The sequence below is a fragment of the Zalophus californianus genome, chromosome 1 (assembly GCF_009762305.2).
Source record: "Zalophus californianus isolate mZalCal1 chromosome 1, mZalCal1.pri.v2, whole genome shotgun sequence".
Taxonomy (NCBI): Eukaryota; Metazoa; Chordata; class Mammalia; order Carnivora; family Otariidae; genus Zalophus; species Zalophus californianus.
In genome coordinates, this window is record NC_045595.1 from 164,040,953 (window position 1) to 164,065,760 (window position 24,808).

At 35.9% G+C, this 24,808-nt stretch overlaps 1 long non-coding RNA gene across 1 annotated transcript; it reads left to right on the plus strand.

The window, feature by feature from the left end:
* The first annotated feature begins 3,090 nt into the window (after nucleotides 1-3,090).
* Nucleotides 3,091-24,109, plus strand: LOC113916144. Its single transcript, XR_003517850.1, has 4 exons — nucleotides 3,091-3,217; nucleotides 3,756-3,810; nucleotides 23,498-23,601; nucleotides 23,845-24,109. It is a non-coding gene; the product is annotated as an uncharacterized LOC113916144 (long non-coding RNA).
* Nucleotides 24,110-24,808: the final 699 nt, after the last annotated feature.

The window sequence follows — 24,808 nt, forward strand, 5'->3', positions numbered from 1 at the left end:
GAATGAATGAATGAATAAATGAATGGCATAAAGAAGTATCACAAAGACGAAGTTCATGTCTTACATATTCATACAATTTTATTGTTTTTTTGAAAACTTTTACATATACTAAAGTCTTCTATATAAATATATAAAAACTCATTTTTTATTCTTAAAAAAACAATATAACTTTCCAGTTGTGATTTAGCAAAATAGTAAGAGCCCAATTTCTCCAGAAACACAGAGAATGAAGAAATTGAGTGTGGCTTTGAAATATTGTCAAATATTTTGACAACCCCAAGTTGTCAAAACTGGGGTTATCACTGGCATTTGGTGGGTTGAGGCTAGGGGTGCTGTGAAACTTCCTAGAATACTCCAGGTAGACCCCACAACAGTGAATTATCTCCAGTCCCAAATGTAAATAGTGCATTGGGAAAAGACTGTCATGTGAGCTGGACCTTAAAGGATTAGTAAGATCCAATTGTCATAGATGGAAAACCTTTATTCCAATCTAAGGAAATTCCATAAACAAATAGGGGATAACAAATATAGAGGTCATTTAGAGAACCATAGTCAAATTCGTAAATGGAAAGGAAGTGGAATACAGTAAATTCAGAAAGGCGGGTTGTTAGGGTTTAGAGCAGGGCTTCTGAAATTTTAGCACATTAAAATCACCTGGAACTTTACTGCGATCACTGGACCCCATTTTCCGGAAGTTCTGATTTTGTACAACTGAAATGAGGCCTGAGAATTTGCATGTCTAACAAATACCCAAGTGATGCTGATGCTCCTGGTCTATGAACCAGATTTTTAGGCCCAGTTTTTAGATAGTTGGATATACCTAAAAAAAAAATACCAAGAATTCAACTTCTAGGCAAGAAGAGAGTCATTAATCAAACAATTCTTTAGGATTATAATTCAAATAGCAACATACAGGACACATTGGATTAGGGAGAAAAATCAGTACAGAGAAACAAACCAATTGAAGGTCATGCCAAGAGTCACTGACCCACTTGAGTCCCCTGCATCAGTGACTTGGGAAGCTTGGAAGACCTGGGGCTATGTGCCTCTCTATGTAATTCTCCCTTGACCTCAGCTGTGTAATTATGGTTTGCCTGGAGTTTAGTCTTAGCCATTTATGGTTCTTTGTAATGAATCTCCTGGGACAAACCACAAGCTGACAGTGTTCAGACAAGCTCCCTGGACTGCACTTAATAAGTGGGATTGAGGTCACAAAGCTAGGTGACAGGGCAAGGAGAGTCTCCCTTAGATAATCAAATCACTTAAAAGTGTGTTTCTTTCTGGGTCGAAAGAAAAAAGAGCAGAAAATATTGCCACTGCTCCCACCTCATCCCATTTTCCAAATTATGCTTAAGGAGCCTGGATAAAATCCATGCACCAAAGAGCCTTTGTGTAATAATGCAGGATTTGAATAGCCTGTCAAACAGATGATCTGTTCTGGAATCACACCGAATACCTAGGAGTTCTAGCAATCAGAGGGGCTCAGTTTGAACTGATTAGAATGTTTTTCCAAACCAATTTTCTCTTTCTGGCTGGAAAGTATTACTTGCTTTATCTAAGGTGGTTCGTAGCACCAGGCCGAGAAGAAAGAAAAAAAGAAAATGTTCCTTTTAAACAACTGATCAGACCCTCCTGAGGCTTAGGAGCTTTATCAACAAACAGAGGTTCTTTATAGAAGCCAGCTGGAGGCTCTTGCCTCTACTGAAGGTCCCTCCTGCATAATGGCTTCTAAACACAAAGAAGAACAAAAAAAACAAACAAAAAAAAAGAAATCAGACAAATGGAACATACAAACATATCTGTTCCATCTTTCCTTTCCAAGCTTTTCACCCTCTTTCCAATACAGGAACTGCCTGCCTCTTAATGTTGAGACTAAGCATCTTCTTCTTTTTTTTTTTTTATTTGAGAGAGAGAGAATGAGAGATAGAGAGCACGAGAGGGAAGAGGGTCAGAGGGAGAAGCAGACTCCCTGCTGAGCAGGGAGCCCGATGTGGGACTCGATCCCGGGACTCCAGGATCATGACCTGAGCCGAAGGCAGTCACTTAACCAACTGAGCCACCCAGGCGCCCGAGACTAGCATCTTCTGAGAAGAAATCCTGCCCCAGTCTTGATCACCTCTTTCTCCCCTTGAGCGATCTTATGATCTGTAACCTCGATTTTAAAGTGTATTTTCCTTCCTTAGCTGGCTGCTCAGCATCTCCCCACATTGCTGCAATATATTCACTTTCTTTATTGTGGATATGTTAATAAACTTATTTTTCTAGTAAAATACATGTATAATTTAAAGTCTGGGCTTAGGACTTCAAGTGGGGGGAAAAATGAAGGAATAAAGGAAGTAATGAGTATAGGAAGGCAGGAAGAAAGGGAGAAAAGGTGGAAGACACCTTATTGCAGTAAAACTGCAATACAGCGAAACAGTAATTTGTCCAAAGATATTCAGTGGTTCCTGAACTTTGGTGTGCATAAATGATGCTAGGGATAATTGTTATGGCAGCTAATTGTAGGGCCGCAGTCCTAGAAACTCTGATACGGTAGGTCTGGACTTCGTCTCTAGGGACTACATTTCTAACATTTCCCCAAAAGTTGATAGCCTGGAGTTACTTGAACAATTTTGCAAGCTTAGATTGTCCCTAATAAACACCGTCAGGGTAAACAGCCTGTCCTTGTCAAGTTTTGCCAGCTGAGGGAGGAGGGAGGGATGATAAACAGCAGCTGCTTCGATTTAAAATGTCTAGAGAAATAAGCACAGGTGGTAGGAGATTTACCAAACTTCTCCTAAGGGCTCCATGCACCAAGATGGCCATCTGCTTTAAGTACCCTCACCCAGGCAGGCCACTTCCCTGTGTTCAGTTGTTAGGCTACTTTCTCAGACCACTACCCACTGTCTTGTACAAAAGCGTTTTGTTATAGACAGAGTGATGTCCCCTCCCAAAATTCAGATATTGAAGCCCTAACCCCTAATGTGTTGTATTTGAAGATAGGGCCTAGAAAGAGGTAATAAAGGTTAAGTGAGGTCATAAGAGTGGTACTTCATTCTGATAGGACTGGTGTCTTTATAAGAAGAGACATCAGAGATCTTTCTCTTTCTGCAGGAACACAAAGGAAAGGCCATGTGAGGACACAGTGAAAAGGTGGCCATCTGCAGCCCCAGGAGAGAGGAATCACCAGACATCAGCCCTGCTGGCACCTTCACCTTGGACTTTTGGCTCCAGAATGGTAAGAAATTTCTGTTGGCCATGCCTCCTAGTCCATGGTATTTTGTTGGCAGCCCAAGCAGACTAGCACACCTTTCTTCAAAGCTCACTTAGTTATTCTTCAGTCAAGAGACCCTGCTTCCAGCCACTAAAAACTTAATCCTACTTCACTGCTCAATAAGCAAACTCAGGTCCCAGAAAAGCTGTGGGATATGAACATTGGGGCTGGGGATAGGAGGGTGCTCAGAGCTACCATACCCTTTCAGCTCTTACATGAGTTGTAACAAGAATTTGGTGTCCTGGCTTCAAATCCCGTTGCCTTTATTACATTGCTTCTATAAGAAAATAGATTCCATAATCCAGATAACTGAATTTCAGCTAGGTTTTCTGAGTCTTGGATTGGTTATTTTCCTGGAATTCCCAGGAAAGTTCCCAGGAACTCCTGGGAGTCTGAAATAGTTCTGATGAAAACAATCCATTGCTTTTTCTTCTGGTAAATATCTTTATCTTTACTAAAACCAGAACTTATTTTATCTATGATTGTTCAATTTGTTCAACAGATAATCAGAGCGTGCATTACATGCCAGACAATGTTCCAAATACAGAGCAGCAAAAGTGAGTAAGACACAGTGAAAAGACAAACAGAAACGAGGAGGGGTATGTCAATCAGGAGTGATAAATGCTACCAAGAGAAAGCCTGGGAAGGAGAATGGGGGAAGGGTCCTAATTTATAGTGGGTGGCTGGAGAAAGTCTCTCCGATATAAACTACAGAACTTTGTAGCAGAGACACGGAGGAAGTGAGGTGTTCCGCCATGTGTGTCTCCAAGCAAAGATCATTTCACACGGAGGGAGCAGCCGAAAAAAAGCTTCTTCAGTAGCACCGTCCATGGTATTTTTTAATAACAAGGAAGCCTGTGAAGCTGGAGGGGAGTACGAAGAGTTGGATAGATCTGAAGTCATGGAAATGACGGACAGTTCATCATACAAGCTCTCCCAGGCCATCGTCATGTTGTTACTCTGTTACTCTGAGTCAAATGAAAAGCCATCGGAGGGAGGAAAGTAAAAGAGCTACGTGACTTGATTTATGTTTTTAAATGATCAATTTCTGGTCATGTGAAGAATAGTCTGCACAGGTCAAGAATGGAAGAGTAAACCAGCTAGAAGCCTACTGTATTATTGATAGATGACAGTAATTTAGAGTAGCATGTGGGGCAGTATAGGGAATTAGTCTGGCACTATATACCTTTAAAAGGTAGAAGCAACAATCTTTGCTAATGATTAGTTGTATTATGTCAGGGAAAGAGAAGGAAATATATATATTGAAATCTTGGTGAATTAAGTAGCATTAGCTATTTAAATAAATGGATGTATTTATCGGCTGTCTATAACAGTTTACAAACCAAAAACATTAACAGTAATCATCTCTAATGATGTAATCATAGAGAATATTTGCTGTATTTTGCTTATTTCTAATGAAAATATATCACTTGTATAATTTTTAAAAGTTGCAGATACATGAAAAAAATTCCCCTGGTCCTTTGAATTTTATGGGATTCAAGACAATATTTCTATTGCATTTCTGATCTGTGGGATTAAATAGAGCAACCTAAAGTAATTGATTCTATCCCTTTATTTCTCTAATTTGGAGATAAAAGATACTAAAACAGTACTATATGTTCAAATGTTTTAGTGATATTAGTTTTCAACTTGCCATAGAAAGTTTTGGCTAGGGAATGAAATAAAACCATGAGAAAAGAAAAAATAGGAATAGAGTCTGGGAACCTTTTTGAAGATGCTTTTCTTCTTTTCTTAAATAGCATTGCCTCTGGCAATTCCCTGGATCCTAGGGATAAAATCAAAAGCATGACTCACCCTCACTTTCAAAAGTGAATGCAGCACTTTTAAACTTTGAATTTTGTCTTTGTGTCTTTAAAGGTAATATATATTTACACACATCTATAGTACTTGTATTCATGCATACCTGGTTTGTAGTGCATTTCCTAGCATTGATGTAGAGGAAGAAAAGACATGGATATCAGATATCAAAGATATGGGACTCTTCATAGACAATGAAAAATAGTAATAGGCTTATCTTAGATTCAAATAAAAGCTTTAGTTTGAATACCATAAAATATTTGCAGACACATTTTATTTTTCCAAATCTTTATGTGTATAATTTCACCAACAAAAAAATTCTCTTGAATGGCAGGGTCTTTCTGGCTTTAAGAACTTCCTAGTAATTTATGTTATTAGTATTAAAAAATAATTTGGGCCAAAAAATAGTTATATATAAAAATATATTCTTTAAAATAGTCCTAACATTTAAAAGTCCATTTTAAATATATTTTTCTTGAAAAAACAAGGTCATATTAATCCTGGGAAGGTTATATATCAGTGAAGCAATGAATACATAAAAGAAAAATTTAAAAATAATGGTAGGAGAATAACATCATGTTAAAATTTCTAAGTAAAAATGTTTGCTATAGAGCTGAAGGGATTATTAACTAAGTCAATGCCATACCTGAATTATACTTCTAAAAAGATTATGTAGCACTAGGGCCTCACTATAAAATGGTATAAAAACAGCTGTGGCATCAAGCTTCAAAAATAAAAAAAAACATATAGCCAAATTTTAAGAGAGATAAGATATGTTAATTCAAAAATATCTGCAGGTATCATGAGGATAGTATAATCCAAAATGAACTTCTAGGAAGAAAAAAAATTGTATCACAACAAAGTGATGTTTTAGAATGAAAAATAAACAAATATAAGGCTAAAAGGAAATCTAAACATTTTCCTTATCTTTTGGGGGGAGAGCAGAAAAAGAGGAAATCAGCAACAAAACACTAATTGTAGTAATTCACAATATTCCTTTACAAAATTAATATAGCAAGATGACCATGTGTTGGCCATAACACAAATTTCAATCAATTTCAAAAGACTCAAGACATATAAACCATGTTCGCTGACTACAATAGAATTAATTTAGAAACTGACAACAGAAAAATATCTGGAAAATCCCCAAATATTTGAAAATGAAGTAACACACTTCTAAATAAACAAAGTGTCTAAGTGTCTATGAATGAAAAGGGAAATTAGAACATATTTTAACTAAATAATGAAAACATTACAAATAAAAATTTGTAGAATGCAGTTGAAAGAGTGGTTAAAGAGAAATATGTATCAAACTCACAATATTAGAAAAGAGAAAGGTCACAACACGATAGACTTAACTTCTACCTTAAGAAACTAGAAAAAGAAGAACAAGTTAAGCCCAAAGAAAGCAGAAAAAAGAAAATAATCAAGATGAAAATGGAAATCAATAAAACAGCAGAAACACAATAAAGAAAATGAGATCAATAAAATAAGTAAATCTCTAGCCAGACCTATGCAGAAAAAAAGGAGGAAGACATTACCATTATCAGAAATGAGAGATGTGATATCAAAATAGATTCTGTAGATATTAAAAGAGAGTTTTAAAATATTACAAACTACTTTAGACCAATAAATTTAAAAATTTAGATTAAATGGACAAATGCTTTGAAAGATACAAATTACCAAACTCATCAAGAAGAAAGAAATAAAAACTGAAGAGCCTTATATCTATTGAAGAAATTTATAGTTCAAAATATTCCACAATAAGAAAACTCCCATATTGTTTCACAGAGAAATTCTACCCATCACTTAAGGAAGAAATAATACCAATTCTACATAAAAAGGAGAGAATATTTACCAAAGTAATGAATGGAGGTCAGCATTTCTATAACAACAAACCTAGACAAAGACATTAACAGGAAAGAAAACTGCAAACTAATATCACCAACGAACATAGATTTAAAAACTAACAAATTTTAACTAATCAAATTAAACAGTATACAAAAATGGTAATAGATCATGACCAAGATTATATCAAGCATGCAAGTTTGATTTAACAGTTAAAAATCAATCCACATTGTCCATACATCAGTTCTTCCCACCTTAACTTATAGATTCAATGAAATCCCAATAAAAATTCCAGCAAGTTATTCTGTAGATATTAACAAATTGATTCTAAAGTTTATATAGAGAGGCAAAAGACCCAGAATAGCCAACACAATACTGAAAGTGAACAGAGTTGGAGGACTGAGACTACCTACTTCAAGACTTAAAATAAAATTGTAGTAAGCAAGACAGTGTGGTATTGGTGAAAGAATACACAAATAGATCAAGGGAACAGAATAGAATCCAGAAATAGATTCACATCAATACAGTCAACTGATTTTTGACAAGAGCACAAGCAGTACAATGGAGCAAAGACAGTCTTTTCAACAAATGGTGCTGAAACAACTGGACATGAAAAAAAGAGAGAGAGAGAGAATACAGATACAGACCTTATACCCTTAAAAAATTAATTCAAAATGGATCATAGGTCCAAATGTAAAACATAAAAATGTTTTTTCCTAAAAGAAAACATAAGAGAAAACCTGGAAGATCTTGGGTATGGCAAAGAATTTAAAAAAAAAAAAATGTTTAAAGATTTATTTATTTATTTATTTTAGAGAGAGAGTAGAGGGGAGGGGCAGAGGGAAGGGAAGAGAGAGAATCTCCAGTAGACTCCCTGCTGAGCAAGGAGCCTGACATAGGGCTTGATCCTATGACCCTGAGATCATGACCTGAGCTGAAATCAAGAGTCAAATGCTTAACCAACTGAGCCACCCAGGTGCTCCAGCAATGACTTTTTAGATACAACACGAAAAGCAAGGTCCAAGAAGGAAATACTTGATAAGTGAGACTTCATTAAAACTTAAAATGTTTACTCTGTAAAAGATAATGTCAAGAGAATGAGAAGACAAGCCACAGACTGGGAGAAAATGTTTGCAAAAGGCACATCTAATAAATAACTGTTACCAAAAATATACAAAGAACTCCTAAAACTCAACAATAAGAAAACAACCTAAATAAAAAACTAGGCCAAAGACTTTTAACAGACACCTTAACAAATAAGATATACAGATGAAAAATAAGCATATGAAAGGATGCTTCACACCATTTTTCATCAGGGAAATGAAAATTAAAATAATAACATACCACTGTATATCTATTAGAATGGCCAAAATCCAGAGCACTGACAACACCAAATGTTGACTAGGATACAGGGCTTTTGCTGCTGGCGGGAATGCAAAATGGTACAGCCACTTTGGAAGATAGTTTGGCAGTTTATTACAAAAAAAAAAAAAGAAAAACATACTCTGACAATACAGCAATCATGTTCCTAGGTATTTACCCCAAAAAAAGAAGTTAAAATTTTATGTTCCCAGAAAAATCTGTACTTAGATATTTATAACAGCTTTATTCATAATTGTCAAAACTTGGAAGCAAACAAGATGTCCTTTCAGTAGGTGAATGAATAAATAAACTGTAGTACATTCGGACAATGCAATATTATTCAGTGCTAAAAACAAATGAGCTCTCAAACTATGAAAAGACATGGTAAAACCTTAAAGACAATTACTAAGTGAAAGCAGCCAATCTCAGAAGGCTACATAATATATGATTGCAAATACATGAAATTTGGAAAAGACAAAATTATGGAGACATCAAAAATTCACTGGTTTCCAAGGGTTGGGGAGAGGGAGGAATGAATAGGTTGGACACAGAGGATATTTAGGGCATAGAAGGTATTCTGTATGATACTATAATCCTGAATACAAGTCATTTTGCATTTGTCCAAACCCACTGAATATACAAAGAGTTTACTTGCTTACCTTCAGAGAAGCCGCTAAAGCCATAAACTGGCAAGAACATGTAAATTGCCATTTTGAGGACTCACTGGAGGCTCAGTGTGATGGACTAGAATGAAAGTGAGGTACCTGTAGAGGCCTCAGTCCTAAGGGGGCCTCAGCACTTCCATGGAATTTCCCCCCAGAATCCCTCCAGGTCTCTTCAGGGAAAATCATGCTAGAACAGCAGGGTACAATTCTGAAAATGTATCTAGCTAGGGGAAGGGAGTTTCTCTACACTCCAACCTCTCCTATGGCAGAATAGATCAGCCTTAGGATCTCACCTAAAAGAAAAAAAGAAAAGGTCTACTGAAGACACAGCTTCAAAGAAATACATTAGGAATAGAAATTTATATATCAAAAAAGTATATCTTTTTTTTAAAATAATAACTGAAATGGAAGTTCTGATGCAATTATACTTTCATGGAACTGCTCAAAATTTAACATCAAGCCTTCATACAAAGTCAGGAAGAGAGCTAAGAGCCCTCTGTTATAGAAATGCAGAACGTTAAGACTATTTTACTCTTTTCTCTACATTTGTTTAATGTAACCCTGGTACAACCCTGGATGGAGAATGGAGACAATATATTAAAGAGAAATAGAGGACTTTTTATGACATAAAACATAAATGAGGACTTAATTGATAGGAGAAAACAGAGAAAAAGGTAATTACAATCACATAGTATGGTCCCACACAGCTAAATAATGAAGCAAAAGAAGGGAAAAATAAGCAAACAGAAGTCCAGCTTCTAATTCTATGACAGTAATATCCAAACACTAGATCTCTCTAGAACTCGAAGAGGTGACCCTCGTGTCAAGAACACGGCGATGTAAGAATTTTCTTTGCTCAACAGGAAGAGAGCTACTGCAGATAGTGGTAAGGGACTTCATCTTCTGGAAAAATACAGTTTTAATTTGGCTAAAGTTCACATCTGATAAATTTTTAAAGTGTCTGGTAGGCAGTTTTGCTTGTCACAAGATGGATGCTTTGAGTTACAAAAGGCACTCTAGACTTAATTCAGACCAACCATGAGAAATTTTTCATATCCCAGGAGAGATCGAAACCTAGGGCAAATAAGATGTTAACTTAGAAGTAAGGGGGACACTGAGCATGTAGTAAGTCCTAATTTAGGAAAGCACATTTCACAAAGTGAGGGGCTGATACCATGACCTGATTCAAGAAGAAAAAGTTAATGCTAACAAATAGAACAATGACTATTAGCTGCAAATGCCCCTTTATGAGAGAAGAGAGATAGATATATAGAGAGGACAGCAAAATAAACTGCAGTGTCTACAAACCTACACCAAGATGGACAGAGGGATTCACCTAAGAACAATGTAAGAAAGGTAGCGCCAATAATAAGCTACAACTCATGAAAAATATTTGCTTGGTACCAGAAGAATAAGAAAACACAGATCTACTACTTAAAAGCAGTGATGTTAGTTATAACAACTAGAATGTCATAGCCCATATATCTTCTGTATCCTCTCTGTAAAAATTACACTGCTGAGTCTACATCCATGTGCTAGGCATCAGACCAGGTACTTTTAGCAGGTTATCTCATTTAAATCTAAATGCAGCACCTTAATGTGTATATTATCATCCCTTTTCTCACAAATGGGGAAATTGACGTTTAAAGAGGTTATGTGACTTGTCTATAGACACACAGTTAGTAGCTAGCAGAGCCAGGATTTGAACTCAAGTAGCGTAACTGCAGAACTCATGCTTTTAATCACTATACTCAATTATTGTTGTATCAGAAAAGATTATTCTTCAGCATGGAAATGACAGAACAAACATGAGTATGAAAATATTGAAGTCCATGAATACTTGAGAGACATCTAGATGCTCTAAATGAGGTTTAGCCCCCTAGCCAAGATTAATCACCCTTCAAGGAACTAATGCTACATGCCAATGAGATCACTATTGTTCTTGCAATCACCTATGAAGACTAGTGGAACAGTTTTCTGGTATCTAAAGACTGGGGTCAGATAAATGATTTTTCAAGCTTCCAGAATAATGGGAAATTTGATGTTGCTATTTCTGTTATGACCATTCTAGAAAAAATTATAGATGTTCTGTCAAAAGAAGTTAAGAAAATAATTAGTTGGTCAGTGAAGATTAGCCTGTATTCATTAAGAATGAACCATGACTGATGAAAATATTTATATTTCAAAATTTAAAACATAATAAAGTAAAATACTAGTGCTTTAAAAAAATCCTTTTTGATCAGAGGAAAACAACAGACAGCATTTATGGGATACAGGAAAGATAATGAACTAAATCATATAGTGCAGCATATTTTTAAGCGGTTGTGCAAGTTTATAAAAAAAAAGCTTACTAGTAGCACTATGTCAATCAGAAGAAAATATTTTAAATAACTCAGTGCAGAGATTTCCTCCCAAGCCTTTCTGAATCAACAGTTTTATCAACAAAGATATATAGGACATATTTAACACATTTAAGAATGGCTGAAGGGGTAAGAGACAGCAAGTGCATTGTTTTCTAGGAAGTATTTCGATAGTATCTCAACAGAATGAAATGATGGACTGAATCCAACCAAATATAATTTAATAAAGATAACTATTTAAATTATGCACTTAATTAAACAAACAAACACCTGCTCTGTTACAGGGTAAAGGAGATGTGATATCCCAAGAGCAAGTGCAAAAACATCTTAGGACTTTGAGTTGACATAAGTCAACATGAGTCAGCAGTCTGAACTGGAGATCTCATAAGGAGCTATGGCATTCATTCCTGGGCTTCCACAAGTTAAAAATGTCCAAAAGAAAGAAACCTGGACAATCTAGGCTTAGGAAAAAGCATATGAATAAAGTCTTAAGAGAAAAAACACCGAGTATGCTTCACCTGCAAAGTATGTGCTCATCAATTACAATGCCCTTGGGTGCCAGTCATAGCAACTCCAACTGAGATTGGTGTAAAAATAAGAAATTGCATTTTCTCACATAATAAAAAGTTCAGAATTAAAGTAGCTTTCACGTGGTAATGCCAGATCAAGGCATCAAACTCAGAGAATATCTCTTCCTATGGCTCACTATTGAGAGAAAGAGAGAATGAAAACTTTTTCCAGAAGATATCTCTTGTGACTGCTTTAGTCAGAATTGTGTCTCATCACCATTATTTGACACATCATTTGCAAAAGGTGGGATTAGTCCTACTCTATCCAGGACTCCCCAGAATCAGGGAGAGGTCACGTTCCTCTAAGACATAATGATACATGAGGGAAGAAGTAGATGAACAAAATTGAAAGTTCCGTTAGAAATAAAGAGGACACCAACCACCAACTGGGTCCACTACACAATGTCCTAGGAAAATTTTGATGGTAGTTTCCAATTATTTAGGAGTTGCCATATGGAAATATATCTTATGGATTGAGAGAAAGGAATCTGGGATTAATGTTTGGAAGTTAAAAACGGATATACAGCAAGCCAGAAACAAATGGAATTTGCTGCATGATGAATGAGTTCCACACTCGACATGTGTCCTCTAAAGAAAAAGAACTAGACTAGATTACTTCCATAAAGTTTCTCATCCAAGCCCCAGCCCACGATCCTGCAGGTTTTGTCCTGCACAAAAGCCCAGGCTATGAGGTGTGTAGGGAATGAAGTTTGGGCCATTTCAACCTGTAAAATAATGCAGAGCTCTCTGGGAATGAGGCACCTAGTTCAGACAAAGATGCCATCTTTGCCAAGCTATTCCTCCAAAACGTTGACATCTACTGGGCGGAGCACCTTTCTAGAACTTGCACAAAGATGCCATGTGTACTAGTTAACATGACCGTGATTCCAGTGCTAGGTTTCTCTGACTGAATTTAACTTACTAAAGTAAGTAGGAAAGAATAGAATTGCAGCTTCAAACTAAGAACAACTATCTTAACACTTTATAGTTTGTAAAGCACTTTCCTATCTTTAAAATAGGTAGTATAGGGACACCTGGGTGTCTCAGTCAATTAAGTGGCCAATTTTTTATTTCGACTCAGGTCATGAATTCAAGGTCCTGGGATTGAGCCCTGTGTGGGACGCCGTGCTCCATGGGGAGTCTGCTTCTTCCTCTGCCTCTGCCCTCCCCCCCCAGTAAATAAATCTTTTAAAAAATAGGTACTATAATTATTCTTATTTTACAGATGAAGATGCTGAGAACCAAGTTTAAATTTCACCAGTTAGTAAATGGTGGATTTGGGTTTTCCAACCAGATCTTCCTGATTCTAAATCAGTACCATAAAAATAGAAATTAATCTTCTCCTTCCTCCCTTTCCTCCTGTTTCTTCCACTTCCTTTTTCTTCTTCTGCTGAGTTTGCAACTCTTTCTCTGGTAGCAATAATAAAATATTTTTATAATAATAAGACATTTCTTAAACTCCAAAACTCTTTAAGAACAAAATTCTGTCCTTCTATATTATATTGCTCACTAAAGATTTTTATGCTTTTCCATGTACCCAGAAGGTATCAATATCACACTCACGGTCTTTTCCCATCATTTGATTTGCATGTATGTTCCAATTATGGCTCTGCTTCAAGGAAAAGAATGGATTAGATATCAACTCTAGTTTGATATGGATTGAATGGATTTGATATTAGCTCCATTTTTACTATTAAACAGTCACTTCCATGATGACCCAATGTTGAAATAAGTTATATAAAGAATAACTTTTTATAGTAAATTAAAATTTTTGTCAAGGATTCACTGTATCTTACATTTATTACTAATGTATCTGCTGTCACACACAATAAATCTCTCCAATTTCCTTTTCTTTATGAAAATATTACAATATATCCAAGTAAATCTCAGTGCCACTGTACTAAGAATAAAGTTTGAAGGGCATAGTGGTAGTCTTTTTATACATCAAAGTCTGTGGGTCAGGTTTATATTAATAAATGAAATGGAAAATAACAAAAAGTGCAGAATGGCAATAAGGGCTGGGATATTGGATGGGGAACAGGAGTGCAAGGGAGACTTTTCACTGCATTGTTTTTTTCTCTTTTAAAATTTATCTAAATCATTAAAAATGCATTTTCTTGATGAGATAAATAAATGAACAAATACAGTTTGTTAAAATTAAGCTAAATAAAAAGCAAGAAAAAAAGAGGAGGAAGGAAGGGGAAGAGGAAAGAAATGTTGCATTGATATGCGTTTTGCTTAAGTACTAAGTGATCTTCACAAAGTTATCCAGGAACATTGAAGAGCTATCATTAAGTTTTTTGAAAATTCTTAGGACATGGGCTTTTATGGATTTAAGACAAAAACAGAGTCAGGAAGTCAAATTTGGAGAAAAGAGGAGAAATAAAGTTGGGATTTGTAAGGATTCTAATCCTTTTTTAGTACCTTGGGCAGAAGACTCCACATTTTTTGTATTTTTGAGGGATGAGAAAAGAAACTGAAGGAATAATTGTCTGGCTGTAAACCGACGAGACACTTTGAAGAGGGTGAAACCCTCAATCTGCAAATTCAAAGATGTATAATTGACTCACTGGAACTCAGTGGAAAGTTCCCTAGACCAAAATGAAACATGACTCTGGACTGAGTGTAGATTGTGCCACCACAGAGTGACTCCATCTAAAAATGGGATACAGATCCCTATTTTATGTGAATGTTATGAGAATATACTCTGAAGTACTGTATCAACATCCATTGTCTACGCACCTACAAAATCAAGACACCTCAACAGGAATTCATAGAAGATTATCAGTCATATCCAGACTAGAGTTTACAGTAAAATTGGTTTCAAAGGGAATTTCTGTAAATTATTCTATAATAAAAATTAGAACTGGGCATCCAAGTAAAAATTCAGCAGTAAAATATCTTAGTAAAAACAATATTCAGATGGTCATTGCAAGTATACCTCTTTGTCACTTTTAATATTTTGCATTTCTTTACTGGAATTCTAGTGAGATTCTTCTGAGATATCCTCTTTGTTATTATTTTTCCATCTGGAAGTTCTATTTTTTCCCTTTCCACATTTTTAGAATTCATTTATGTATTATGTTTACTTAACATATATAAGATACTTAATAGAGCAGGATAGTAATACAATTTTCCCTCTTACATGTTATCATAAAATCTGAATGAGCTTTAATATTGAGGATCCAAATGCTAGAAACATTTTTGCTAAAAATTATGTAATATTTTATTAAAAATGAGGACATCTTATGAACAATAACCTGTTTCATGCCTGTCAGAGGCCACATGACATATGTAAGATATACCTACAGAAACAGTTCAATTTAGTTTATTAAAGGCCTACAAAGTTTTATTTCTTGAGATGTAAGCTTCCCCAAATACATAGATTAATAAGATACACTCCTGGCTTTTGTGTAATTTTCTGTCCAGTGGAGGAGACAGATCTCTAAATATCTAAGGTCAATACAGAGAGCATTAGCAGTCTCTGTACACATACGTGGTCCGATAAAGCCAGTCAAGGCAGGAAGGGATCCCAATTCAATGGGCCTCCTTCGGTGACTATTCCAGACTCCTTAGACATCTGTTCCCAAGGACATTGCATTACACTTGGGCCCCCAAATGAGACATACCTTAGCAGATCATAAGCATTTTATTATATGGATCCTGAAACCATGCTCTCAACCTCCCCACTGCAGACTACTATCTTATTCTTCCTTATTTTAGTCTTCTGTTGACTTTCCTCTCTAGTTCGATATATTGACTTATCACTACCTGTTTCCAAACCAGCTCTGGTTGCTGATATTTTCTCTCTACCTCAATCTGAGGGTTCTCCAGGCTTTAGAGGAGTATACCAATGCCACCTAAAACAGAGACTAACCTTTCTTTTGGTCCTATGCATGCATCTAAACTAATTTTGCAGCCATGTGTGGTCAACCTCTTGAGTTCTAGTCAGTGGAACATGAATGGAAATCATGCCGCATGTCCAGACATGATCTGTTAAAAACATCTCATGCACAATCCTCTGTGCTCTTTCATCTTCTGTGGATTGGTGCCAAATAAGGGCGGGGGGGGCGGGAATGGTAGGCAGACTGGGGAGAAGTAGAGTAAGTTGGTTTTGAATCTAATAAACTTCACCTTATCAGACAAAAGAACAATTTATTATTTACATGTGGCAACAAATGTCAACAGGTAAAGAAAATATTTGTTGGAAGGAGAAGGCAAAATCCGCACTTGTATCATGTAGTTGCCTTCAGGTTTGAAGCCAGATTTTGCACTCTTATTTAAAACTATTAGTGAATAGTCAGAAAAATTAAGGGATTTAAATGCAATTTTTTTTTCATTTCCTTTCTTTGTTCTATGAGGAATGGAAAAATACAAATTTAACTGCCTTCAGAATTTTCATCACCTTGTGATTTATTTTAACTTTTTGTGGCCACAAGGCATTCTTTGTAATAAAACTAAAATGATATGCAGGGGAGCAGCTTCTGGTAATTGATAATTTTTGTCAGGAATTTTTAGGTTGTATTTCTAATTCTGCTGCGGACTAATTAGATTACATTATGTTTGGCAAGTTATGGTTTCTTTGTCAGGCAGTTCTGTGGGTGATGTATTAATATTCTTCTAAAATACTTTTTTACTATGACAGGGGAACTTCTGTGAACACTTACAGGATCCTGAATATGTTCATGTACACTTTCTTTTATATTTGTAGTTGCTCTCTTTCACTCTTTCCATTTCTTCTAGTTGACTCTTTGTCCCAGATATTTTTTTTTTCCTATGAATGAATGATAACACTACCCATCTGGCGGTTATTTGCAATGGATTGTAGGGGTTTAGGAAAATTCCCTGGCAGAGTGGCATTTACGTTTGTGTCATCTATGACAGAAGTATAATTATTACGTTAACATAAATATATCCTTTCTGAAATGTCAAAATGTTTTCAGGCTTCACCAATTATTTTAGATATTATAAATGATAGTGGTTCTTTTTCTCACTTGATCTTGGCCAAAAGGTCAAGAAGCGATTATGGTGGTTCTTCTCTCAAGGGAACTATTATTTTCCAGCTTCCATAAGAGATAGATATGGTCCGTATTAGCATTTAAATATTTCAAATAATAGGTCTAGATGGAAGAGCTTCATAAGTTTTTACATAAATCTAAAGTAATTAACAAAATATAAACTCACAACAGAACAGTAGCAGACCCTGCCTTTGTCAGAGTGATGCCCAGCTTGTCTTAACTATTCATTAGGTTGCTAAGACCACAATTTCCTTTGACTTGTTAATTAGTTGAGGCTTAAATATTTAATTTTAATGATTTACTGATTTGTTTTTTTTGCAATTACATTTTACTTTATCATTACATAATACTGCACAGTTTCCTTTGAAAAGATCTATAAAAGTAATTAAAGACAAAATACTCAGAGTACATATTTTTCATAACTGGACTAAGTGACGGGCAAGATCATAAGTAGAGGAAATTGATGAATTGCGGAAGCAAAACAGATGGTAGAGCTGTATACACATGCCAACACACTCTAGCCTGCAGTCTGTTCCAGATTCTGCTAAAGCCAGAAACATAGTGAAAGTGATACCAGGAGCTTAATCCAGCAGAAAAGGCCCATAGTCCCCTTGGGTCCTTAAAAGCAGGCTTCCTGGCTCCAACACAAGTAGCCCTGCGCAGAGCAGTATTCCACAGAAATGCTATGTTTTCTGACATTATGGAAGTTTGAATGTTAAACCATACGGTCTTTTTCAAGGGGAGAAGAGTCCTCTCTAAATAACTGTCAAGGCAATACATGATGTAGATAAATAGATATCCAGAGACAAAATGGTTCTCTTTTCTTACATGTGGCTATCATTTTTTTTCTTTTTTATGATTAATATTTCCTTTTTTTTTAAAGATTTTATTTATTTATTTGACAGAGAGAGGGAGCTCAAGCAGGGGGAGCGGCAGGCAGAGGAAGAGGGAGAAGTAAGCTCCCTGCGAAGCAAGCAGCCCAATGCAGGGCTCGATCCCAGGACCCTGGGATCATGACCCGAGCTGAAGGCAGATGCTTAACTGACTGAGCCACCCAGAGGCCCTTCTTTGTTTCTTACTAACATGTGGTGGACACCCTACTGATCTCTTACAGTTACACAGATGATTGAAATGATAGTTCTGCTCATAGGTTTATCACTACCTCAATCTGCTGAGAAAAATTTTGAAAGAATATGTTAAGACAATAAGAACACTTGTAAAGTAAATTGAAATAATTAAGTAAATCAAGGTAATTTTCTCTTGGCTTCAAAGTATCTTTTCGGTTGCCAAGTTGATGGCAAATTGATAATTGGACAAGGGTATCCCCAGCTTCTAACCAAGGTCATTTTCAATTAGTGTTCCAATTAGTGCCTTGTGAGTAAACTGCATTTAAGTCATCAAGAAAATAGGAACAAAAGTCAGATTATAGTGGGTTTTAAATATTTAAATATTTACTGAAAATTAGTTGTAATGGTGAATTTTAGAAAGAAACTGAATGTCCAGCACTATGGGATTGCTAAAATAAATCATACTATTTCATTCATGGACTATTAGGTAGCCAAGGGAGTCATTTTATAGGAATATTAAATAAGATAGGAAAAAGTGTATGACATAATATTAAGTGGAAGAAACCCAAATCAATTCACCATAAACTGTTTTGATGTTTGCCTGTCTTCCTGATGTAAGAACAAATAGTAGATTCTGATAATGACTTTGGGTAACTATCTCTTAAAATGGATTTTAGGTGGGAAAGGAGCAACAAAAATGGGGGCAATGGATTAAGGGAGAAAACCATCTCCTTTTGATGGGCAAGTTTTTGAGGGTGGGTGAAGCATTGGTTGCATATATAGGCCCTCACTGAGGAGGAGGGGTGCTATTGTAGGGCTGTGAGCCCTAACTGGTTCAGTTAAATAGTATTACAGTCAGCTAAGACTTCATGACTTCATGAAACAAGTAATTAATCATTTGGGGATCCAGCAGCAGTAAATTATGACAATCCCATAAGGGTAACTGACCCAATGCCAGTCACTGACCTTGGTAGGATAGATGATAACCAGTTTATGGTTACATCCCTACATTGGAACCTAAGACCTAACTTCAGATATGGATGATAAATGGCTTTTCTATCTTTTACTTGTCTTTCAATAACACCTTAATAAATCATTCTTTTTTTCTTTGCTACATTCCTGGTAGAAAGTATAATTCATGAATTGGCCAAAATAAACAAGTAGGCTCAGGAGGTAAAATAATCCTTAAAATTCTCAGTATAATACAGAAGATTCTGTGTAACCCATACAAGCTACTCTAATAAAACTTATAAATTATATATTAAATATCCTTGTTCAAAAGTAAATAGGGGTCATTAGGATATAAAAAAATATCAAGGATATAAGAAAGAACATAGACAGTGCCAAATATAGACAACACTAAGTTTTAAGTTAGTCATCTCTGGTACCTTGTCTAGTCAAATCCCAGATAGTATTTTCTTACCCTTCAAAAAATTGGATGTAAGAGAGATGAGAGTCTCATATAAGGGATTCATTACCCTATCATGGAACCAAAATAAGGAGAGTTAAGTAGATCAAGGTCAAAGTGAACAATAATATCTCCCTATAAGCCCACCCATCTCTCTTTTTTTAAAGATTTTATTTATTTATTTGAGAGAGAGAGAATGAGAGAGAGAGAAAGCACATGAGAGGGGGGGGAGGGTCAGAGGGAGAAGCAGACTCCCCGCCAAGCAGGGAGCCCGATGCAGGACTCGATCCAGGGACTCCAGGATCATGACCTGAGCCAAAGGCAGTCACTTAACCAGCTGAGCCACCCACGCACCCAAGCCCACCCATCTCTTAATTAGAATTTTTTCTTATTGATACCCCAAAAGTCACCCATAATTTAGACCTCACTGTGTAATATACATTACTTTGTTCAGATATTCAGAATAATACCCAGCATAAACATTTATAAAATGGAGTCTTCCCTGGGGAGAGATTGAAGTGAGAAGAAAATGAGAAAGAAGATGGAGGGACATGAGACTTTGCTGGGAAGGGCAGATATAGTGTAGATACCTCCTGTGAGGATTTTGAATCCCTAAAAGCCACATGAAGACTGAGAATCTGAGGACTGGAAGAAAGTTACAGAATGCGAAGCAGAAGAGAAACAAAACCCATATACTTCTTATTTTTTTCCTAGACCCCAAGGCCAGTTTCCACTTAAAATAAGGTTTAATCTTTGGCAACCTATTAATACCAGGTGTCAAGTAACCACATTTATTAGGGGTCTGATCACACTGAACACTCCTAGCAAGTGGGGCCTATATTTTACTCATCTTCTTTAGTCCCAGAAAATAGTAGTAAGATAAGTCAAAGGTATACAAAATTGAATAAGATGATAGCTTCTTTCATGAAACTTAATGCCAAAAAGGAATCAATGGAAAAAAGCAGCTAAAATTTATAACAGGCATATGTTCTAAGCATAGAGGAAACAGAAAAAGGAATAGTGAAAACTGGCTAATATGCTTGAGGGAAGTCAAGTGAGGCTTTACAGAGCAGATGATATTCCTGTTGATGTTTGATACTCATATGGGGAAGAGCAAAAGCAAAGGGTATTCTAGACAAAAGGAGCAGTAAGCCAAAGTCATGGTCTTACTGAAGTCCAATTGTACCTCCAGTGCTATTTTATTTAAATTCAACTCATAACTAATACAGTAATTTGTGAAACTGTCTCACTCCAAATATAATTATTAGACATCCTTTAGCATATCCATAGTGCTTTTTCAGCTCTATATTCATAAAGTATCTGTATGCCAGATCAGGGCTTTTCCCAACAATTCACAAATATAATTAATATTTCTGAGCCCAAGACATGTGTCTGATATTATCGTTTATCTTTTTCAAGAGAGGAAAAACTAGAAATAAAATTCCCTTTCCCCAGATTGGGAAATGAGTCTGTGATATCTTGTGGTTCTCAGCCCAAGTCATGTTTCAACTTAGAAAGTTTCTTTATGTTAAATTACAGGTGAGCTCAATAAGAGATTTACTATCAGACTCACGTTTATGAACCTTAGTGGAAGGCTGTTATTTCCTGGCTATGGACTGAACTTTATCAACAGTAGTTGTATAAGCATGCCACACATTGGCAGGTACTCTACAAGACTGATGCTTTGAGAAATGGTAGTGCTGTCCTTCAGCAGAATGAGTCAAAAGACTTAAACACTAACAGTAACAAACATGTTTGGAAAGTATGGGAGTATATATTTAGGATTTTATCCACTTACAGTATGTGAGTACAGACCAAAAAAAGAAAAAAAGTCCAGAATGGTCTATAAAATGATTTCCTTGAAGGAACGACATATGAAGATAGAGCAGCTGTGTGTTTGACTTTCTGAACTAGCCTCTTGTAAAGCAGGAATCTATTATTCAGTATGCACACATGATAGTGAAGGCAGCTGTTGTGTTGAGTCCTGTGATTCCGTGCCAAACCTAGATGTTGGAGTGATAAGGCTGCTTAGAAAGTTAAATGCTTGCTTTTTTTTGAGTACTTGCCCACACATGTTTCTAGTCTCTGCTTAGAGAAATCAGATATGCACTTTAGGTGAAAGAAATGGGTGAAAAGTGAGTAAGTGAACCTGGGTCTTTAACTTTCAGATAGCAACTCGATACAGCTAGAGGCTGCTAAGCACTGAAATCCTTGGTGCTTCATAGGATTATTTTCTAAAAATTCCTACATGAAGATATGATTTTCTTTAATTTTTAATACAGAAATCACAAAAGCTATCCAGTTCAACCACTCATTTGACCCTTTGGGAAATTGAAGCCCAAAGAAGTAAAGGGGCAGGTTCACACAGTCAGGACCAGACACAGCTTTCCTGGACGCCCAGGATGTCAAGTGTACCAAGGACAACTGGAGGTCATGTACCTCAGGTGTTTACCACCAATGGCTGTTTCTATTTCCCCCTAGAGACCCTAAGTTCAAAATAATACCCTGGCTCCAAAATCTTGCATGTATTATGTAATAATTAATTACCCATAGTTTTTAAGGTCATTCTTCGTTGTCCTTCATTCACTCTTTCAACAAATATTTGTTGAGTACTTCTTATAAGTCATGAATTAGATTGTTAATGAAAACAACACAATCCCTATCTTCCTGGAGCTTAAAACACTCTAAGTATTGTACAATATAATTTCATTATATACTACCATACAATTTCAATTTGCCATAAATGCTATGAAGAAATAGAACAGTGTTCAGTGAAAGAAAATAATGAGGAACTAATTAGTAATTTATGGTAGACTTGATTGTCAGAAGAGGCTTCCTCAAGGATGGGACATTTGAACTCAAATTGCAAAGATGAATAGATGTTGGTCACATGGAGAGGGGTAGGCATGGAGGTGGCAATTCCTGGTAGAGCAAAGGCCCTGGCATGTTGGAGACACTAAAGGGGGGTTAATGCCTGTGGAGAAGGAAAGTCAGGGGTGAGTGATAGAGAATGAAGTTGGAGAGGCAGTCAGGGACCAGATCACATAAGGCCTGAAAGGTTATTCTAAAGAGTTTGAATTTTATTCCAAGGAGAATGGGAAGCTTTTGAAGCATTTGCCAGCAGGAATGTGAATATGATCCAATTTACATTGTTAAAATGATCCACATTTCTGATCAGCATTTGGTAATTACTAGGGTTAACACACAGAATAGATTTGTGATGGCTAAAAAAATAAATAAATAATAAAATAAAATCACTTAAAAAAGCTTTAATGTATACTGCCTTGGTGCAGAGTGTTGTATAACTTCCACAAATACGGAAGCCCAGTAACCACAGCAGGCAAGACCTCAAAAGTACAACCAGACAGATGCTGAGTTTTCACAGAGGAAGCTTCAAAACTCACCATTCCACCTCTTTGCTCTTTGGGATTCACTCTTACACACCTGACACTCAGTTACTTCTCTTCTCTTGATCTACATACTATGTCCTTCTCCAGGGACTAAACCTCCATTTCTTGTCTGGCTTTCAATCTCATCTCTCTCATCTTCTGATACTTTTATTACCCTCATGACTTTGGCAGTCCTTAGCTTTTACTAGAGCTAATTTTTTTTTTATGTTTGTTGAAGGAATAAATGAATGAATAGATATTATAAATAGCATTTTGGATTTGCTATCGGCCGAGAATACTAATCATTGTATTTATTACTAGTGATAAGGAAATAAAAAGAATTTAATTATTACTTTGTTTTACTGTCTCTGATTAACTAGGTGCTTTGAGCTGTGTTTCTAGTTTTGTCTTTCTTTTTACCCAATCATCATGATCCTCATTCAGCTGAAATTACTGATACTGAAAACTGGTTGCATAACACTTTAAAATCAAACATTAGACACTGTAGTATGCCTATATATTGGACATCTTTTTACAGAGTACTTCTGGGGTTTGATTTCTCCTTTGAGACTTTGATTTGACTTATGACCTCCCTGACTTTGTCCGATTTTTTTTTCCTGGACTGAAAGAGCTGTCAAATAGTCATGCCATTAAAAGTGTCATGCAATCTAGCCAAAATAATCTCCCGCTGTCTCAGAGTGCTTAAAATTGATTAATATTCTCTTTTCTGTTCTCCTGAGGTCATTTATAATGTTACGTATTTGTCGTCTCCCTGCTGGGTTTCATTTGACCTTGCAATAACATACATTACCGGAAGAGAACACAACTGACGCATCCAAAGCGGGTATGCTTTATTTAAAACAACTTGTTTAAAGCAAGACTTGGTAGGGTACTATATTTATTTTCTTAAATGATGTCTCTGGCAAATTGACAATATCAAATTAAAACCTAGTATTTTCTTAAAGAATTGATGCCTGTCTATGTTCTGAGCAGATAAAACTTGAGAAAACTGTGAATAAGTGCAATTTATTATTTGCCACCATTTGTATGGCTCTTTCAGCATTACCTCTTGCTTGCCTCCCCATAGGAAAACCTGTACTCCATCCTTCGTCTTAATCCTTATGGACTGTACTTGCTGGTGTCTGTCACCACTAGAAATGGTTTGGATCAACAAGTGCTCTAAGGTTTTATTGATACTGACTCAAAGCATAATACCCTAGGAATATTGATGTTACTAATGGACTTGAAAAGAACTAGAAGTCCTCAAGAAAGACCTGAAGGAATATATCTTAAATTGTGGCTTTTCAGATGAAGATTTGAACTGGAGCTTCTCTGGGTCTGCGTAAGCTTTCTTCCTACTGCCTCTCAAATCAAACCAGCTAAGCCTACCCTGCCATGTCAGCCCTGGGGAAAAGAATCAAAGCACGTTGTCTCTTATAACACTATCATTATTAAAGTGGGGAAAGTATGAGATCTGGAATTAGATAGATTCATTGTCAAGTTCTAAACAGTTGGCTTAGTCTTCAAAGTGACTGTGTATGTTGGAAGGTGGGCTTCATTTAATATCATTATTTAATTACAGTTCTGCCATTTATGGTCTATATAGTCTTTCAGGTTATTTATTCTTTGTGAGATTTATTTTTCTCATATCTAAAATAGGACTAATAATCTCATCTTCAATTTTACCCAAGTTAATTTAAATAGAATATGTGTAGCAACATGTCCAGTGTCTGACAATAGCGGGTAGTCAATAAATATGTCTTCACTGAATAAAAAGCAACTTCATTTATGTATCCTGTCTCTTTGAAACTAGCATGAACAAAACTTTATTTTTATAAATAAAATAAATAAGTATAATTTAATTACAAACTGAGAACAAACACATTTGGTAGACATGCGTGGTATTGTTGAATTGATTTTTTTTTATTTTCTTGCTTTAAAAATCCTCACAATTCAAAGAAAGAAATTAACTTCAAAATATTAGAAATACATTATGTATACAAAACATGCCAATTAAAGCTGTAATAGGAACCAAGTAAATCAACAAATTC